This window comes from Rutidosis leptorrhynchoides, chromosome 2, assembly GCF_046630445.1.
Source record: "Rutidosis leptorrhynchoides isolate AG116_Rl617_1_P2 chromosome 2, CSIRO_AGI_Rlap_v1, whole genome shotgun sequence".
Lineage (NCBI taxonomy): Eukaryota > Viridiplantae > Streptophyta > Magnoliopsida > Asterales > Asteraceae > Rutidosis > Rutidosis leptorrhynchoides.
The window spans coordinates 100,166,575-100,189,700 of record NC_092334.1 but is presented as its reverse complement, the minus strand read 5'-3'; the positions used below and the strand labels follow the sequence as shown (position 1 = coordinate 100,189,700).

The 23,126-nt window shown below is 30.2% G+C and overlaps 1 pseudogene; it reads right to left on the bottom strand.

Moving 5' to 3' along the window:
* Nucleotides 1-23,126, bottom strand: part of LOC139888130 (ABC transporter C family member 3-like) — a 145,639-nt pseudogene that overhangs the window by 110,374 nt on the left and 12,139 nt on the right.

Below are 23,126 nucleotides of genomic sequence, written 5' to 3'. Positions count from 1 at the left end.
ATCCGAGGCCAACCTTGCACTTGTTCAATGACGTTATATGTATTTTTACTACGAAATACAGTATGGTGAGTTTTATTTGCCTTTTTACCCTTTATATTTTTGGGACTGAGAATACATGCGCTTTTATAAATGTTTGACGAAATAGACACAAGTAATTGAAACTACATTCTATGGTTGAATTATCGAAATCGAATATGCCCCTTTTTATTAAAGTCTGGTAATCTAAGAATTAGGGAACATACACCCTAATTGACGTGAATCCTAAAGATAGATCTATTGGGCCTAACAAACCCCATCCAAAGTACCGGATGCTTTAGTACTTCGAAATTTATATCATGTTCGAAGGAGGATCCCGGAATGATAGGGGATATTCTTATATGTATCTAGTTAATGTCGGTTACCACGTGTTCACCATATGAATAATTATTTTTGTCTCTATGCATGGGACGTATATTTATGAGAACTGGAAATGAAATTCTCGTGGTCTATTAAAATGATGGAAATAAATGATTATGATAAACTAATGAACTCACCAACCTTTTGGTTGACACTTTAAAGCATGTTTATTCTCAGGTGTTAAAGAAATCTTCCGCTGTGCATTTGCTTATTTTAAAGATATTACTTGAAGTCTTTCATAGCATATTTCGAAGAATGTTGCATTCGAGTTATTGAGTTCATCAAAGATTATTGTTAAATCAATTTATAGTTGGATAGTAGATAATATGAAATGGTATGCATGCCTGTCAATTTTCGATGTAAAGAAAGTTTGTCTTTTAAAAACGAATGCAATGTTTGTAAAATGTATCATATAGAGGTCAAATACCTCGCAATGTAATCAACTATTGTGAATCGTTTATAATGTATATGAACGGGTCCTTTCAGTTGGTATCAGAGTAGTGGTCTTAGCGAACTAGGTTTGCATTAGTGTGTCTAACTGATAAGTCGATAGGATGCATTAGTGAGTCTGGACTTCGACCGTGTCTGCATGTCAAAAGTTTTGCTTATCATTTTGTGTCAAAAATTAACTACTTATCATCCTCAGGAAATTACCTGCTTATCATTTTTAGTCTAAGACACGTCTTGCTACATTGATTGCATGAATAGTGTATAGACAAAAATTCATATCTTAGCATATCTGCTAAATCATATCTTATCGTATCTGTTACTTTAAACTTTGCCTAACATATCCCGCAAAGTCCTCCGTAATCTACGAAATCTTTTGATATATATATATATATATATATATATATATATATATATATATATATATATATATATATATATATATATATATATATATATATATATATATATATATTCTATGTAATTAGAATACCATCCGTTAGCCAAAATCATTTCATATCGACAAAAAAAAATCCTTTATCCAATCGTACGAAATGGAATTCGTCATCAGTTCAAGTCACTCAGATTCCGAAATGGAATCCCATTCAAGCTCCGAAAGCAGTGTGACCGGAATAGATCAACCAATCAGTCATCACCTATTCTGGATGAATTGGGGATGGGTTCGTAGCCTCCTCAATCATTGGAGACAAGAAGAAGGTGATCCCTTCCATCCACCACATTGCCCTCTTGACGAAGAACCTGAAGTACTTACCGGCGAACCTGTCCGAAACACCATTTTTTCGCTCATTTCTAGAGTATCTCATCATGATTATATATTACATCAAATTTTAGATTTTATTTATCCGCTCGTCCGAACCGACAATCACCCCGGTGTAATGGAAGAAGTCAACGAGCTTCGCGCTCGGGTAGTGGCTTTGGAGAATATGGTGCAGAGATTACAAACACCAGCAGCAGCATCAGCAGCATAACCAGTACTACCATCATCAATGCCAACAGTACCATTACCACCTCCAACCATAACCGCGTCGTAAACCTCAACTTCACAATCTATCCCACGAGCATCAACGTCATACGCACCATAGACACCAAGGAGTACCAACAACAATAACTGATGAAGTATTAATTCATAACTTCATTGGAGAAACATTCCTTGGCGATTATGTAATCTCTAAAGTCTTAGAGATTATCTAATCTAGCCCTAACCATAAATCAGTTAAGCGAACCAAAATGATAGAAGGAAGAGTAGAAACCCTGACAAAAATGGTGTGTGATTAACAAGCTAAACTTGCTTTACCAACAGCATCAACAGTACCGTCAGCGTTACTAGCATCGTCAGTACAGTCAACATCCGAATCAATAACACGAATAACATCACAAACTCCGTCAGTTTAAGAATCACTGTGGACATCATTACGAATCAATAACGTGTATATTGTATCAACGAGTTATGAAGAATTAACTCATTCCCTCTGAAGAAATTATATGTATATTATATTTATATATATATACATATATATATATATATACATATATATATACATATATATATTTTGAAATAAATCTTTCCGTGCTAAGCTATTGTGTGTGAATCTTAACTACTCTGTTAATTCATATTACAAATATGCAATAATGTACGTCCTTCGGTCGCAACTTAACCAGCGTTAACTACAATCTCTGTCGCAATTCAACAAATTCCAATTCATAATAAATCAAGTATATATTTGATTTTACACTTTCATCATCGATGTACCCGAAACTTTTCAGATAACATCATTCGTACTTTGCAAAATTTATAAGAATTCCACGAACCGAACATCATACATCAACAAATAACGAAGTATTGATTCATAATTTCAATGTCATTAAAGAAATACTGCGTAAAAGTTATGTACTTTTTAAAGCCTTTAGGGATTATTCAATTCTAGTTTCAACCGTAAATCAAATGAGTTTAATTTAACATTAACTCGTTAAATCTATGTTACATCTGAAGAAAATATACATATATATATTTTCATAAAGACTGTAATAAAATTCTTTTGTACAAAATATTAATTGTGAATTTTTTTTTACGGGTAGGTAATACCCGAGAGATATATAAATTCACAATTAATATGTTACATTCTTCGAATCTGATTCAGCAAATCATGCATTATACTCCCAACTTTCACAACAATATACATTCTTTTATAGAAATCAAAACAACCATACTCATTCAAAATTTAATTACATATTCTGATTTTGAAATCTCAAAATTCAACTTGAGATATGACCAAAATCATCACTCTTAGATCCTTACATCTTTCACAAGCTATATTTTAACTTCAAAACTGTGTTAGAACATCAAATGTATGTTAACGATTACAATCTGTGTTCAAACCCTTCGAAAATTTCTGAAGACACTTTGAATGATGAGCAATCGAGATGATAATCCAACCACATGTTACCCACAGTTATGTACCCGAAAAACTCTTGAAACCAAAGTAAAAGTTTAAACAACGTATCCGCGTCAGATTCTTTGGCATTTATTAGCAAAAATAACTTTGCGACTCCTATTCAAAGTAGCCAGTTTTATCACAACTCCATCAAGTCAACTTCGACTTTTCAGTCAGACTAACCTTATTATAACCTTGAGATATACACCATCGTTACCAGGGAACCTTTTACATTCCACTACATTATTAGCAGATGTACCAAAAACTTCATTACCCTTTGACTTTAGCCTCTCCAAAAAGTCATTATAATTATTCATTGAAACCCCATCATTTACTCATTCGCATCTTGTAATGAGAATTGCCATACGAATTATTGAGAATTAGCAATCAGTATTTTGAAATCTCGCAGCATGTCTACGCCAACAGTTATATGTGTATATATAACGTCTATCTTCTGGACTTAATTTGAATGTGAAGTTTCTGAAAAACACTCCGAACTACGAATTGGTTCTCCGAAAATGGAAAAAATGCTGATGAAGCAGCAAAAACTATAAACGACTTTAAACGGTAAAAGCTGGATGATAATGATGAAGTGTTCTGGCAAAGCGCAGAAAAAGAGAAGTTTTGGAACTGGAAAACGGATTGAGCAAAGTAGGAAGGAGGCTGTGGACAAATTACAAAGACTGAACCTGACTTCAAAGGATCCAAATGATTCAGTACCTGCTAAAGTCATTAACGAATACCTTGCTCCTGACTCTAAACCCCTGCAGATAATATTCTTCATCATCCTCTGATATTAGAAATTCTAAAATATCATCATATCTTTCATTATAAATATCCTCCATATTTCTGAAGATATTTTCTTAATTTTTCTTATTTGAAATCATTTACCTCTTCGCGCTATCTGTATTACATCATAAAAGAAACTATTTTAGTTTCTAAATTCTGAAACATTCAAGTTTAAAATAGGAATATTTTGAAGTAGTGTTGGGAACTGAAGCATGAATTAGTATAATATAATGACACTTGATCAATGTGATTATATTACAGTAAGTCATGCTAAGTTTCTAAATGGAACGTGATGATTCACAGATCATAACATCATCATGTGCTATGTTATACGACTCTTGTATTCTATTTAACCTCTAAAATATCAAGAAAATATTTCTTGATGATTCGGCCTTTTCCAAGGTATTCTAGTAATTTGACAAGTCAAGATCGTGCCATCACAATTTCCTTCCTAGAACATTAACAATGTTCATTCCGAAATTCATATCTGTGAATTCTGGACCATTACAAGCGGTGCTTAATCGCAAGAAGAAGAAACGAAAGGACAAAACTACGAAATAGAAATTGGGGTATAAATTGAAACAAATAAAAGAGAGCATTAACTGCGTGACGACCCGGAAATTTCCAACTAAATTTAAACTTTATCTTTATATTATTCTGACACGATAAGCAATGTTTGTTAAGTTAAACCTCAAGCATTTTAAACTATGTTTATACATTCATTTAAACCTCGACCAAATTCCAATGATTCACGAACCATTAAATGAACATATATGAATATGTATGTATATGTGTATATGTTATAAATTGAAAATGTCAACAAAGTATTTAAACGTATAATACTTTATATGAACGTATTTGTTTCAATATGATTATCGACGAAATTAAAAAAAAATAATATTAAATGATTGAATTATCAGAAACATTGAATTATGATTACAAGTCTCTGTTGAGAGGTCCACTATGATTTGAGAAAATCTATTCCTCTTAACGATATTCGGAATAATTTGTAAAGCTATTTATAAATAAAAATAAAAAGTGTCATTTACGAAAGTTAGACAAAAGCTAGTGGAAAATTGGTTTCCATAATATTCTATTAATCTATTTTCAAACGTACAAAAACATTTTCAGTTTAAAAAGAACTTTATTATTAAAATGTATATAAATTTTATAAATATCTAGAATCACTTTTGACAACTTATTACTTAACCAGTATAATAAATATAACGATATTTATATTTTATTTCATTAAATATATATAACAATTTAAATTAATATTATATATATTTATACGCGTATTGTACATACATAGTTTTTATACTTTTACTATACTTTAACTTTACCTTTACTTTACTTTTACTTTACTTTAACTTTAATAATTCACTTTAATAATTCATACTTTAATAATTCACTTTAATAATTCATACTTTAATAATTCACTTTAATAATTCATACTTTAATAATTCACTTTAATAATTCATACTTTAATAATTCACTTTAATAATTCATACTTTAATAATTCAAAAATCTATTATAAATAGAATTCAATAGGTTTCATTATTTCATAGAAACTTGAAAATATATTTCTCTAAACTCTCTCAATCGATTTACATATATATATATATATATATATATATATATATATATATATATATATATATATATATATATATATATATATATTGCTCTGTATTATTTCAAGATATTATTAGTATACATAAAATATTACGACGGAGTGATGTCCGAGTGATTTCAAAATAGTTTTTTGAATGAGTTGAAGCTAAGGAAATTATGGGTTATAGCTATGGAGGTGATGGGTATGGTTCATGGGTATGCTCGTGAGGTCAATCTAGTGTTTATCATCTCCATTGCGTCTACGTACTTTCCTGCAATATTGAATCTCAATATTGATACGTGAGCACTCATAACTTAACTTTTATATATCAATAGTGTATCCCTGACTAGTGCTCGAGTATATAGGATTATGCATGCTTGTACATTCGATATTGTCCTTAGATAGGTTTGTTGAATCCTGAATTAGATACATATGCTACTGAGATAGGGTATATGATATGCATGTCATTGGAAAGCTAGCGAAAAATTAAGAACTTTTCATTTAGATATCGAATGGTTTCGATGAACAGATTTGAAGTTATAGTCAACTGAATTTTAGTATTATTGTTAAAATGATTATTATTACTATCGTCGTTATTATTTTAATAGAAATATCATTGTTATTATAAAATATCATTATTACTATTATGTTAGTATTATCATTTTATCATAATAACATTTTTAGTAAATATAAATATTGTTATTTTTTTTATAGAATAATAATAATTATTATTACAAAATAATACAACTTTTACTTATTATTATTATGATCAATATTATTTTATCAAATAAATAGGGGATACAAAGATATTTTTCACCACGCGTAATATAATTACATTAATAATACTTACCACTATAGTTTTACGATATTAAGTGAACTTTATAAATTTTACTACTTAAGATATATAAAAGTATATTTTATCATATATAAACGTTAATATAAATTTTTATTAATAAATGACTTTTATTATTATAAAATCTAATAAATATATTTAAATATATAAAACGACTATAGCTAAGTTATATAATAAACACGTATAAATTTTAGAAGTCATTTTGGGTCAAGTTGACTTTTGCATATTAGTCTCGAGCATTAGGATTGTGGTACACTATGACTTGACCAAAAATTGTTAGACAAATATTGACCAACATATAAATATATATAATTAATATAGGTTCGTGAATCCGAGGCCAACCTTGCACTTGTTAAATGACGTTATATGTATTTTTACTACGAAATACAGTATGGTGAGTTTTCATAGCTCCCTTTTTAAATGCTTTTGCATTATATATTTTTGGGCTGAGAATACATGCATATTTTATAACTGTTTTACGAAATAGGCACACGTACTAAAACTAATTCTACGTGGGTTTAAACCAGAAATATCCCCTTAGCTTGGTAACTATAACTACTGGTGTATGACTGGTAGGCGCGAATCCTAAAGATAGATCTATTGGGCCTGACAAACCCCATCCTGACTATGGGATGCTTTAGTACTTCGAGGTTTATATAACACACCTGATTCGGTGTACTTTCAGAGGGTAAAACATGAACGTTAAGGTTTGTTACCGAGTGCCTACAACTTATAGAATACTTTTATACACTTGCGAGTGTACATATATTTATAAACGGAAATCTTGTGGTCTATTAATATATTGAAATGATTATTATGATAAACCTATGAACTCACCAACCTTTTGGTTGACACTTTAAAGCATGTTTATTCTCAGGTATTAAAGAAATCTTCCGCTGTGCATTAGCTCATTTTAAGGATATTACTTGGAGTCATTCATGGCATATTTTGAAAGACGTTGCATTCGAGTCATTGAGTTCATCAAGATTATTATTATGTCAATTATAGTTGGATGTATTATGAAATGGTGTGCATTCCGTCAACTTTCGTTGTAAAGAAAGTTTGTCTTTTAAAAACGAATGCAATGTTTGTAAAATGTATCATATAGAGGTCAAAATACCTCGCGATGTAATCAACTATTGTGAATCGTTTATAATGTATATGAACGGGTCCTTTCAGTTGGTATCAGAGCGGTGGTCTTAGCGAACCAGGTCTGCATTAGTGTGTCTAACTGATAGTCGTTAGGATGCATTAGTGAGCCTGGACTTCGACCGTGTCTGCATGTCAAAAGTTTTGCTTATCATTTTTGTCGGAATTGCCTGCTTATCATTCTTAGTCTAGACACGTCTTACTGCATTGATTGCATAAATAGTGTATAGACAAAATACATATCTTAGCGTATCTGCTAATCTATATCTTAGCATATCTGTTACTGTAAACTTTGCCTGACATATCACGTAAATTCCTCCGTAATCTATGAAATCTTTTGCGCTATATATATAGATATTCTATGTAATTAGAATACCACCCGATAGCCGAAAAATCATTTCATATCGAAAAATCCTTTATTCAATCGAACGAAATGGAATTCGTCATTAGTTCAAGTCCCTCGAATTCCGATATGAAATCCCACTCAAGCTCCGAAAGCAGTGTGACCGGAATGGATCAACCAATTAGCCATCATCTATTCTAGATGAATTGGGGATAGGTTCGTAGCCTCCTCAATAATTGGAGACAAGAAGAAGGTGATCCCTTCCATCCACCACATTGCCCTCTTGGCGATGAACCTGAAGCACTTACCGGCGAACCGGTCCGAAACACCATTTTCTCTCTCATTTCCAGAGTATCTCGTCACGATTATATACTACATTAAATTCTAGATTTTATTTATCCGCTCGTCCGAACCGACAATCACCCCGGTGTAATAGAAGAAGTCAACGAGCTTCGTGCTCGAGTAGTGGCTTTAGAGAATATGGTGCAAGGGTTACAAACACCAACAAATAACGAAGTATTAATTCATAATTTCAATTTTATTGAATAAATACTCCGTAAAAGTTATGTAATTTCTAAAGTCTTTAGGGATTATTCAGTTCTAGTTTCAACCGTAAATCAAATGAGTTTAATTTAATATTAACTCATTAAATCTATGTTACATCTGAAGAAAATATGCACATATATATTTTCATAAAGACTGTAATAATATTCTGTTGTACAAAATATTAATTGTGAAAAAATTTTTAACGGGTAGGTAATACCCGAGAGATATATAAATTCAAAATTAATATGTTACATTTTTCGAATCTGATTAAGCAAATCATCAACTATACTCCCAAAATCTCACAACAATATACATTCTTGTATAGTAATCAAAACAACCATTCTCACCCAAATTTGATTACGCATTCTGATTTTGACAAATCAAAATCCAAGTCATGATTTAACAGAAGACATCACTCTTAGATTCCTACATCTTTCAAAGCTATACTTTGGCTTCAAAACTGTGTTAGAACATCATATGTATATTAACGATTACAAACTGTGTTCAAACTCTCCGAAGTTTTCGAAGACACTTCAAACAATGAACAATCGAGATGATGATCCAACCACATATTACCCACATTTATGTACCTAAAAAGCTCTCGAAGCCAAAGTCATAGTTCGACGCGTATCCGTGTCAGACCCTTTGGCATTTATTAGCTAAAATGACTTTTCAATTCCTTTTCAAAGTAGACAGATTTGTCACAGCTCCAGCAAGTCAACTTCGACTTTTCAGTCGGACTAGTCTTATTATAACCTCGATAGATACGTTGCTCTTTCGTCATCGTTACTGGGGACCTTTCATATCTCGCCACCTTAGCAATAAACTTACCAACAACTTCAATTATCTTTGACTTTTCGAAAAATCATTATATTTATTGAAATCACATCATTTACTCATTCGCATCTTGTAACGAGAATTGTCATACGAATCATCAGAAAACAGTAACCAGTATTTTGAAATCTCGCAGCATGTCTACGCCAACAGTTATATGTGTACGTAAAACGTCTATCTCCTGGACTTACATACTTTGAATGTGAAGTTCTGAAAAATATTTTGAACTGCAAACTAGTTCTTGAAATGCTGATGAAGCATCAAAAACTGTAAACGATCTTAACAGTAAAAAAGTTTGATGACAAAGAATAGTAAGGTGGTAAAGCTGAGAAAAAGAGAAGGTTTGGAACTGGAAAACGGATTGAACAGACTATGAAGGAGGCTGTGGACAAATCACAAAGACTAAATCTGCCTTCAAAGAATCTAAATCATTCAGTGCCTGCTAAAGTCATTAATGAATACCTTACTCTTTATCTGAAGTCATTTATCTCTTTGCGCTATCAGTGTTACATCATATAAGAAATTATTAGTTTCTATATTCTATAAACTTTCGAGTTTAAATTATGAATGTTTTGAAGTAGTGTTGGGAACTGAAGCATGAGTTAGTATAATATAATGACACTTGATCAACGTGATTATATTACAGTAAGTCATGCTGAGTTTCTAATGGGACATGACGATTCACAGACCATGCCGTCATCATGTTCCATGTTACACGACTCTTGTATTCTATTTAATCTCTAAAAATATCAAGAATATATTTTCTTGATGATTCGGTCTTTTCAGGGTATTCTGGTAAATTAATAATCAAGATCGTGCCATTACCATTTCCTTCTTAGAACATTAACTATGTTCATTCTGAAATTCATATCTGCGAATACTGGACCATTACAAACGTTGCTTAATCGCAAAAAGAAGAAACGAAAGGACAAAACTCCAAAATAGAAATTGGAGTATAAATCGTAGCAAATAGAAGGGAGCATTAACTGTGGATGTCAATGCTTATAGAAGACAAAAGCAGGGGCTTTGAAATATAAGGGAAGATATAAAACCCAACAACCACCCAAAAATTATAAACCGTATATATCGATGCATATAGCAATATAAAGACATGGAAGAACTAAAAACACTATAAAACCGAGAGTATAGTAGAAGTAAATAGATTCTTCCGGAGGCAGATGAAAAAGAAGAACGACAGATATGAAAGTGAGGAGTATATCAAGAATCAGTACTGGATGAAGCATATTGACAAATACTTTAAAATATGAGTTGAGGGAGAGAGAATAGAAGGTGTGAGTTGTAAGAAAACGAAGGAGGTGGATTTATAATGAAATACCCGACAGAGAAATCAAGATGGATTATCGTATTAATTCGAAGAGAATCATAATCTCCTTAATCACCGAAGCATCAACTCCAACATAGATTACAAAGATTTTCTTTAAATTCGGAGATCAATTGTGATGATGTCAAAAGATATGACGAATCACTATAATCTTATTTCCTTCATTTACGATAACTTCCCTCATACGCTTCGAGTAATCGAATTATTTTATCCATACTTCTTAGACATGATAAAACTTCATAATCGTTACGTCATAATAACATTCTCATTGTTAGCCATAACGACCTCTATCAAATTTCGGGGACTAAATTTCTTTAACGGGTAGGTACTGTGACGACCCGGAAATTTCCGACTAAATTTAAACTTTATCTTTATATTATTCTGACACGATAAGCAATGTTTGTTAAGTTAAACCTCAAGCATTTTAAACTATGTTTATACATTCATTTAAACCTCGACCAAATTCCAATGATTCACGAACCATTAAATGAACATATATGAATATGTATGTATATGTGTATATGTTATAAATTAAAAATGTCAACAAAGTATTTAAACGTATAATACTTTATATGAACGTATTTGTTTCAATATGATTATCGACGAAATTAAAAAAATATATATTAAATGATTGAATTATCAGAAACATTGAATTATGATTACAAGTCTCTGTTGAGAGGTCCACTATGATTTGAGAAAATATATTCCTCTTAACGATATTCGGAATAATTTGTAAAGCTATTTATAAATAAAAATAAAAAGTGTCATTTACGAAAGTTAGACAAAAGCTAGTGGAAAATTGGTTTCCATAATATTCTATTAATCTATTTTCAAACGTACAAAAACATTTTCAGTTTAAAAAGAACTTTATTATTAAAACGTATATAACTTTTATAAATATCTAGAATCACTTTTGACAACTCATTACTTAACCAGTATAATAAATATAACGATATTTATATTTTATTTCATTAAATATATATAACAATTTAAATTAATATTATATATATTTATACACGTATTATATATACATAGTTTTTATACTTTTACTATACTTTAACTTTACCTTTACTTTACTTTTACTTTACTTTAACTTTAATAATTCACTTTAATAATTCATACTTTAATAATTCACTTTAATAATTCATACTTTAATAATTCACTTTAATAATTCATACTTTAATAATTCACTTTAATAATTCATACTTTAATAATTCACTTTAATAATTCATAATTTAATAATTCAAAAATCTATTATAAATAGAATTCAATAGGTTTCATTATTTCATAAAAACTTGAAAATATATTTCTCTAAACTCTCTCAATCGATTTATATATATATATATATATATATATATATATATATATATATATATATATATATATATTTGCTCTGTATTATTTCAAGATATTATTAGTATACATAAAATATTACGACGGAGTGATGTCCGAGTGATTTCAAAATAGTTTTTTGAATGAGTCGAAGCTAAGAAAATTATGGGTTATAGCTATGGAGGTGATGGGTATGGTTCATGGGTATGCTCGTGAGGTCAATCTAGTGTTTATCATCTCCGTTGCGTCTACGTACTTTCCTGCAATATTGAATCTCAATATTGATACGTGAGCACTCATAACTTAACTTTTATATATCAATAGTGTATCCCTGACTAGTGCTCGAGTATATAGGATTATGCATGCTTGTACATTCGATATTGTCCTTAGATAGGTTTGTTGAATCCTGAATTAGATACATATGCTACTGAGATAGGGTATATGATATGCATGTCATTGGAAAGCTAGCAAAAAATTAAGAACTTTTCATTTAGATATCGAATGGTTTCGATGAACAGATTTGAAGTTATAGTCAACTGAATTTTAGTATTATTGTTAAAATGATTATTATTACTATCGTCGTTATTATTTTAATAGAAATATCATTGTTATTATAAAATATCATTATTACTATTATGTTAGTATTATCATTTTATCATAATAACATTTTTAGTAAATATAAATATTGTTATTTTTTTTATAGAATAATAATAATTATTATTACAAAATAATACAACTTTTACTTATTATTATTATGATCAATATTATTTTATCAAATAAATAGGGGATACAAAGATATTTTTCACCACGCGTAATATAATTACATTAATAATACTTACCACTATAGTTTTACGATATTAAGTGAACTTTATAAATTTTACTACTTAAGATATATAAAAGTATATTTTATCATATATAAACGTTAATATAAATTTTTATTAATAAATGACTTTTATTATTATAAAATCTAATAAATATATTTAAATATATAAAACGACTATAGCTAAGTTATATAATAAACACGTATAAATTTTAGAAGTCATTTTGGGTCAAGTTGACTTTTGCATATTAGTCTCGAGCATTAGGATTGTGGTACACTATGACTTGACCAAAAATTGTTAGACAAATATTGACCAACATATAAATATATATAATTAATATAGGTTCGTGAATCCGAGGCCAACCTTGCACTTGTTAAATGACGTTATATGTATTTTTACTACGAAATACAGTATGGTGAGTTTTCATAGCTCCCTTTTTAAATGCTTTTGCATTATATATTTTTGGGCTGAGAATACATGCATATTTTATAACTGTTTTACGAAATAGGCACACGTACTAAAACTAATTCTACGTGGGTTTAAACCAGAAATATCCCCTTAGCTTGGTAACTATAACTACTGGTGTATGACTGGTAGGCGCGAATCCTAAAGATAGATCTATTGGGCCTGACAAACCCCATCCTGACTATGGGATGCTTTAGTACTTCGAGGTTTATATAACACACCTGATTCGGTGTACTTTCAGAGGGTAAAACATGAACGTTAAGGTTTGTTACCGAGTGCCTACAACTTATAGAATACTTTTATACACTTGCGAGTGTACATATATTTATAAACGGAAATCTTGTGGTCTATTAATATATTGAAATGATTATTATGATAAACCTATGAACTCACCAACCTTTTGGTTGACACTTTAAAGCATGTTTATTCTCAGGTATTAAAGAAATCTTCCGCTGTGCATTAGCTCATTTTAAGGATATTACTTGGAGTCATTCATGGCATATTTTGAAAGACGTTGCATTCGAGTCATTGAGTTCATCAAGATTATTATTATGTCAATTATAGTTGGATGTATTATGAAATGGTGTGCATTCCGTCAACTTTCGTTGTAAAGAAAGTTTGTCTTTTAAAAACGAATGCAATGTTTGTAAAATGTATCATATAGAGGTCAAAATACCTCGCGATGTAATCAACTATTGTGAATCGTTTATAATGTATATGAACGGGTCCTTTCAGTTGGTATCAGAGCGGTGGTCTTAGCGAACCAGGTCTGCATTAGTGTGTCTAACTGATAGTCGTTAGGATGCATTAGTGAGCCTGGACTTCGACCGTGTCTGCATGTCAAAAGTTTTGCTTATCATTTTTGTCGGAATTGCCTGCTTATCATTCTTAGTCTAGACACGTCTTACTGCATTGATTGCATAAATAGTGTATAGACAAAATACATATCTTAGCGTATCTGCTAATCTATATCTTAGCATATCTGTTACTGTAAACTTTGCCTGACATATCACGTAAATTCCTCCGTAATCTATGAAATCTTTTGCGCTATATATATAGATATTCTATGTAATTAGAATACCACCCGATAGCCGAAAAATCATTTCATATCGAAAAATCCTTTATTCAATCGAACGAAATGGAATTCGTCATTAGTTCAAGTCCCTCGAATTCCGATATGAAATCCCACTCAAGCTCCGAAAGCAGTGTGACCGGAATGGATCAACCAATTAGCCATCATCTATTCTAGATGAATTGGGGATAGGTTCGTAGCCTCCTCAATAATTGGAGACAAGAAGAAGGTGATCCCTTCCATCCACCACATTGCCCTCTTGGCGATGAACCTGAAGCACTTACCGGCGAACCAGTCCGAAACACCATTTTCTCTCTCATTTCCAGAGTATCTCGTCACGATTATATACTACATTAAATTCTAGATTTTATTTATCCGCTCGTCCGAACCGACAATCACCCCGGTGTAATAGAAGAAGTCAACGAGCTTCGTGCTCGAGTAGTGGCTTTAGAGAATATGGTGCAAGGGTTACAAACACCAACAAATAATGAAGTATTAATTCATAATTTCAATTTTATTGAATAAATACTCCGTAAAAGTTATGTAATTTCTAAAGTCTTTAGGGATTATTCAGTTCTAGTTTCAACCGTAAATCAAATGAGTTTAATTTAATATTAACTCATTAAATCTATGTTACATCTGAAGAAAATATGCACATATATATTTTCATAAAGACTGTAATAATATTCTGTTGTACAAAATATTAATTGTGAAAAAAATTTTAACGGGTAGGTAATACCCGAGAGATATATAAATTCAAAATTAATATGTTACATTTTTCGAATCTGATTAAGCAAATCATCAACTATACTCCCAAAATCTCACAACAATATACATTCTTGTATAGTAATCAAAACAACCATTCTCACCCAAATTTGATTACGCATTCTGATTTTGACAAATCAAAATCCAAGTCATGATTTAACAGAAGACATCACTCTTAGATTCCTACATCTTTCAAAGCTATACTTTGGCTTCAAAACTGTGTTAGAACATCATATGTATATTAACGATTACAAACTGTGTTCAAACTCTCCGAAGTTTTCGAAGACACTTCAAACAATGAACAATCGAGATGATGATCCAACCACATATTACCCACATTTATGTACCTAAAAAGCTCTCGAAGCCAAAGTCATAGTTCGACGCGTATCCGTGTCAGACCCTTTGGCATTTATTAGCTAAAATGACTTTTCAATTCCTTTTCAAAGTAGACAGATTTGTCACAGCTCCAGCAAGTCAACTTCGACTTTTCAGTCGGACTAGTCTTATTATAACCTCGATAGATACGTTGCTCTTTCGTCATCGTTACTGGGGACCTTTCATATCTCGCCACCTTAGCAATAAACTTACCAACAACTTCAATTATCTTTGACTTTTCGAAAAATCATTATATTTATTGAAATCACATCATTTACTCATTCGCATCTTGTAACGAGAATTGTCATACGAATCATCAGAAAACAGTAACCAGTATTTTGAAATCTCGCAGCATGTCTACGCCAACAGTTATATGTGTACGTAAAACGTCTATCTCCTGGACTTACATACTTTGAATGTGAAGTTCTGAAAAATATTTTGAACTGCAAACTAGTTCTTGAAATGCTGATGAAGCATCAAAAACTGTAAACGATCTTAACAGTAAAAAAGTTTGATGACAAAGAATAGTAAGGTGGTAAAGCTGAGAAAAAGAGAAGGTTTGGAACTGGAAAACGGATTGAACAGACTATGAAGGAGGCTGTGGACAAATCACAAAGACTAAATCTGCCTTCAAAGAATCTAAATCATTCAGTGCCTGCTAAAGTCATTAATGAATACCTTACTCTTTATCTGAAGTCATTTATCTCTTTGCGCTATCAGTGTTACATCATATAAGAAATTATTAGTTTCTATATTCTATAAACTTTCGAGTTTAAATTATGAATGTTTTGAAGTAGTGTTGGGAACTGAAGCATGAGTTAGTATAATATAATGACACTTGATCAACGTGATTATATTACAGTAAGTCATGCTGAGTTTCTAATGGGACATGACGATTCACAGACCATGCCGTCATCATGTTCCATGTTACACGACTCTTGTATTCTATTTAATCTCTAAAAATATCAAGAATATATTTTCTTGATGATTCGGTCTTTTCAGGGTATTCTGGTAAATTAATAATCAAGATCGTGCCATTACCATTTCCTTCTTAGAACATTAACTATGTTCATTCTGAAATTCATATCTGCGAATACTGGACCATTACAAACGTTGCTTAATCGCAAAAAGAAGAAACGAAAGGACAAAACTCCAAAATAGAAATTGGAGTATAAATCGTAGCAAATAGAAGGGAGCATTAACTGTGGATGTCAATGATTATAGAAGACAAAAGCAGGGGCTTTGAAATATAAGGGAAGATATAAAACCCAACAACCACCCAAAAATTATAAACCGTATATATCGATGCATATAGCAATATAAAGACATGGAAGAACTAAAAAAACTATAAAACCGAGAGTATAGTAGAAGTAAATAGATTCTTCCGGAGGCAGATGAAAAAGAAGAACGACAGATATGAAAGTGAGGAGTATATCAAGAATCAGTACTGGATGAAGCATATTGACAAATACTTTAAAATATGAGTTGAGGGAGAGAGAATAGAAGGTGTGAGTTGTAAGAAAACGAAGGAGGTGGATTTATAATGAAATACCCGACAGAGAAATCAAGATGGATTATCGTATTAATTCGAAGAGAATCATAATCTCCTTAATCACCGAAGCATCAACTCCAACATAGATTACAAAGATTTTCTTTAAATTCGAAGATCAATTGTGATGATGTCAAAAGATATGACGAATCACTATAATCTTATTTCCTTCATTTACGATAACTTCCCTCATACGCTTCGAGTAATCGAATTATTTTATCCATACTTCTTAGACATGATAAAACTTCGTAATCGTTACGTCATAATAACATTCTCATTGTTAGCCATAACGACCTCTATCAAATTTCGGGGACGAAATTTCTTTAACGGGTAGGTACTGTGACGACCCGAAAATTTCCGACTAAATTTAAACTTTATCTTTATATTATTCTGACACGATAAGCAATGTTTGTTAAGTTAAACCTCAAGCATTTTAAACTATGTTTATACATTCATTTAAACCTCGACCAAATTCCAATGATTCACGAACCATTAAATGAACATATATGAATATGTATGTATATGTGTATATGTTATAAATTGAAAATGTCAACAAAGTATTTAAACATATAATACTTTATATGAACGTATTTATTTCAATATGATTATCGACGAAATTAAAAAAAAATATATTAAATGATTGAATTATCAGAAACATTGAATTATGATTACAAGTCTCTGTTGAGAGGTCCACTATGATTTGAGAAAATCTATTCCTCTTAACGATATTCGGAATAATTTGTAAAGCTATTTATAAATAAAAATAAAAAGTGTCATTTACGAAAGTTAGACAAAAGCTAGTGGAAAATTGGTTTCCATAATATTCTATTAATCTATTTTCAAACGTACAAAAACATTTTCAGTTTAAAAAGAACTTTATTATTAAAACGTATATAACTTTTATAAATATCTAGAATCACTTTTGACAACTCATTACTTAACCAGTATAATAAATATAACGATATTTATATTTTATTTCATTAAATATATATAACAATTTAAATTAATATTATATATATTTATACACGTATTATACATACATAGTTTTTATACTTTTACTATACTTTAACTTTACCTTTACTTTACTTTTACTTTACTTTAACTTTAATAATTCACTTTAATAATTCATACTTTAATAATTCACTTTAATAATTCATACTTTAATAATTCACTTTAATAATTCATACTTTAATAATTCACTTTAATAATTCATACTTTAATAATTCACTTTAATAATTCATACTTTAATAATTCAAAAATCTATTATAAATAGAATTCAATAGGTTTCATTATTTCATAAAAACTTGAAAATATATTTCTCTAAACTCTCTCAATCGATTTATATATATATATATATATATATATATATATATATATATATATATATATATATATATATATATTTGCTCTGTATTATTTCAAGATATTATTAGTATACATAAAATATTACGACGGAGTGATGTCCGAGTGATTTCAAAATAGTTTTTTGAATGAGTCGAAGCTAAGAAAATTATGGGTTATAGCTATGGAGGTGATGGGTATGGTTCATGGGTATGCTCGTGAGGTCAATCTAGTGTTTATCATCTCCGTTGCGTCTACGTACTTTCCTGCAATATTGAATCTCAATATTGATACGTGAGCACTCATAACTTAACTTTTATATATCAATAGTGTATCCCTGACTAGTGCTCGAGTATATAGGATTATGCATGCTTGTACATTCGATATTGTCCTTAGATAGGTTTGTTGAATCCTGAATTAGATACATATGCTACTGAGATAGGGTATATGATATGCATGTCATTGGAAAGCTAGCGAAAAATTAAGAACTTTTCATTTAGATATCGAATGGTTTCGATGAACAGATTTGAAGTTATAGTCAACTGAATTTTAGTATTATTGTTAAAATGATTATTATTACTATCGTCGTTATTATTTTAATAGAAATATCATTGTTATTATAAAATATCATTATTACTATTATGTTAGTATTATCATTTTATCATAATAACATTTTTAGTAAATATAAATATTGTTATTTTTTTTATATAATAATAATAATTATTATTACAAAATAATACAACTTTTACTTATTATTATTATGATCAATATTATTTTATCAAATAAATAGGGGATACAAAGATATTTTTCACCATGCGTAATATAATTACATTAATAATACTTACCACTATAGTTTTACGATATTAAGTGAACTTTATAAATTTTACTACTTAAGATATATAAAAGTATATTTTATCATATATAAACGTTAATATAAATTTTTATTAATAAATGACTTTTATTATTATAAAATCTAATAAATATATTTAAATATATAAAACGACTATAGCTAAGTTATATAATAAACACGTATAAATTTTAGAAGTCATTTTGGGTCAAGCTGACTTTTGCATATTAGTCTCGAGCATTAGGATTGTGGTACACTATGACTTGACCAAAAATTGTTAGACAAATATTGACCAACATATAAATATATATAATTAATATAGGTTCGTGAATCCGAGGCCAACCTTGCACTTGTTAAATGACGTTATATGTATTTTTACTACGAAATACAGTATGGTGAGTTTTCATAGCTCCCTTTTTAAATGCTTTTGCATTATATATTTTTGGGCTGAGAATACATGCATATTTTATAACTGTTTTACGAAATAGGCACAAGTACTAAAACTAATTCTACGTGGGTTTAAACCAGAAATATCCCCTTAGCTTGGTAACTATAACTACTGGTGTATGACTGGTAGGCGCGAATCCTAAAGATAGATCTATTGGGCCTCACAAACCCCATCCGGACTATGGGATGCTTTAGTACTTCGAGGTTTATATAACACACCTGATTCGGTGTACTTTCAGAGGGTAAAACATGAACGTTAAGGTTTGTTACCGAGTGCCTACAACTTATAGAATACTTTTATACACTTGCGAGTGTACATATATTTATAAACGGAAATCTTGTGGTCTATTAATATATTGAAATGATTATTATGATAAACCTATGAACTCACCAACCTTTTGGTTGACACTTTAAAGCATGTTTATTCTCAGGTATTAAAGAAATCTTCCGCTTTGCATTAGCTCATTTTAAGGATATTACTTGGAGTCATTCATGGCATATTTTGAAAGACGTTGCATTCGAGTCATTGAGTTCATCAAGATTATTATTATGTCAATTATAGTTGGATGTATTATGAAATGGTGTGCATTCCGTCAACTTTCGTTGTAAAGAAAGTTTGTCTTTTAAAAACGAATGCAATGTTTGTAAAATGTATCATATAGAGGTCAAAATACCTCGCGATGTAATCAACTATTGTGAATCGTTTATAATGTATATGAACGGGTCCTTTCAAACTGTGAATGATAATGATTATAGAAGACAGAAGCAGAGACTTTGAAATATAAGGGAACATATAAAGCCCAACGACAAACCAGAAATTATAAACCATATATATCGATGCATATAGCAATATAAAGACACGGGAGAACTAGAAACACTATAAACCCAAGAGTATAGTAGAAGTAAATAGATTCTTCCGGCGGTAGATGAAAAAGAAGAATGACCGATATGAAAGTTAGAAGTATATCGAGAATCAGAACTGGATGGAGCATATTGATGAATACTTTAAAATATGAGTTGAGGGGGAAAGAATAGAAGGTGATGAAACATGACTAGGAACTTAGAAATCAACAGATTTAACTCGCACAATGGCGGAATAAGTGAATCAAACCCTCTAGTGAATAGGTTAAGTTTTTTTTTTTTTGGTTAATTTAGTCAAACCACAACTAAATCAAGTGTGATTAGATCAACACCTAGAGTTATTATTCACCACTTGGGTGATTTGGACTGAGAGAGAATCGGAGGATCTCACTTGATCTGAGTGTGTGTAACAAATGAGAGGCTTAACCTAAAATGAAGAACATAAGACTTTATATACCCCTGCTGTTGACTCACCCATACGATTCATTCATCACACGTACGAGTTGGCTTCATCAGCCGTACGGGTGATCATTCACTCGTGTCTTCTCATTTAGGTTGTAATTGTGACTTAGCTCAACATCAACCTTGCGTATGAGCCTGTCAGCCGTACTAGTGAGGCTTCACTCGTACGTCTGACTAAGTCTAACATAGTTAAACATCTAAATCTCATTCCTGCAGTTCCTGTAACCACATACAAACACGGATAGGATAATAACGAGCAATCATGGTGGCCTGTAAACTTTTGTACCTGCAATGGACGTGGGTAGATGTCTAGGGACTTACATAAAATGCATCAACAGAAGGTGTGAGTTGTAAGGAAATGAAGGAGGTGAATTTATAAGAAAATCTTCGACAGAATAATTAAAATGGACAATCACATTTAAAGCGGATCCTAATTCCCTTGATTACCGGAGAGTCAAATCTTATTAAAAAGATTTTCTTCAAATCCCTTGAAATCTGAGAATCAATCATATCTACGTCAAATGATAAGATGAATCTACACTTACTCATTTCACTCTTCTATGTTAGCTTCATTCGTACTCTTCATATAAATGGATTGTTTATCCAAATTATTCGCTGATGATAAAACTCTAATTTTCAGCCCGTGTGCATCATGAAAACATACTTATTATCATTCACGACCTTTCCACTCAAATTTCGGGACGAAATTTCTTTAACGGGTAGGTACTGTGACAACCCAGAAATTTCCATCCAAATTTAAACTTTAATCTTTATATGTTTCCGACACGATAAGCAATATTTGTTAAGTTAAATTTTAAGAATTTTAAACTATGTTCATACATTCATTCAACCTCGACCAAGTTCCAACGATTCACGAACCATTAAACGAATATGATTATATATGTATATGTGTATATATATATTATAACTTGAAACGTAAACAAAATATTAGATTAAATACTTTATATGATTGTATCTGTTTCAAAATGTTTATCAATGGAATTAGAAGATAAGATCAAATGATTGAATTATCAGATATATTGAATTATGATTACAAGTCTCTGTTGAAAGGCCCACGTTGATTTGAGAAATCTTTCCATTTTAACAATATTCAGAAAATGGTAAAGTGATTTGTAAATAAGAACAAATTGTCAATCATTGAGAACTAGACAAAGGATAGTGGAAGATTGAATCTCATAAAGACTCGATTGATCTACTTAGTTTCAAACGTACAAAAACGTTTTCAGTTTAAAAAGAACTTTATTATTAAAACGTATATAACTTTTATAAATATCTAGAACCACTTTTGATAACTCATTACTTAATTAGTATGATAAAGATAACGATATTTATATTTTATTTTATTAAATATATATAACGATTTAAATTAATATTATATATATTTATACGCGTATTATACGTACATAGTTTTATACTTTTACTATGCTTAACCTTTACCTTTACTTTATTTTTACTTTACTTTAACTTTAATAATTCACTTTAATAATTCATACTTTAATAATTCACTTTAATAATTCATACTTTAATAATTCACTTTAATAATTCATACTTTAATAATTCATACTTTAATAATTCACTTTAATAATTCATACTTTAATAATTCACTTTAATAATTCAAAAATCTATTATAAATAGAATTCAATAGGTTTCATTATTTCATAGAAACTTGAAAATATTTTTCTCTAAACTCTCTCAATCGATTTACATATATATATTTACTCCGTATTATTTCAAGATATTATTAGTATACATAAAATATTACGACGGAGTGCTGTCCCAGTGATTTCGAAATTGTTTTTCGAGTAGGATAGGATTAAGGAAATTATGGGTTATAGCTATGGAGGTGATTGAGTATGGTTCATGGGTATGCTCGTGAGGTCAATATAGTGTTTATCATTTCCGTTGTGTCTACATACCTTTCCTGCAATATTGAATCTCAATATTGATACGTGAGTACTCATAATTTAACTTTTACATACTAATAGTGTATCCCTGACTAGT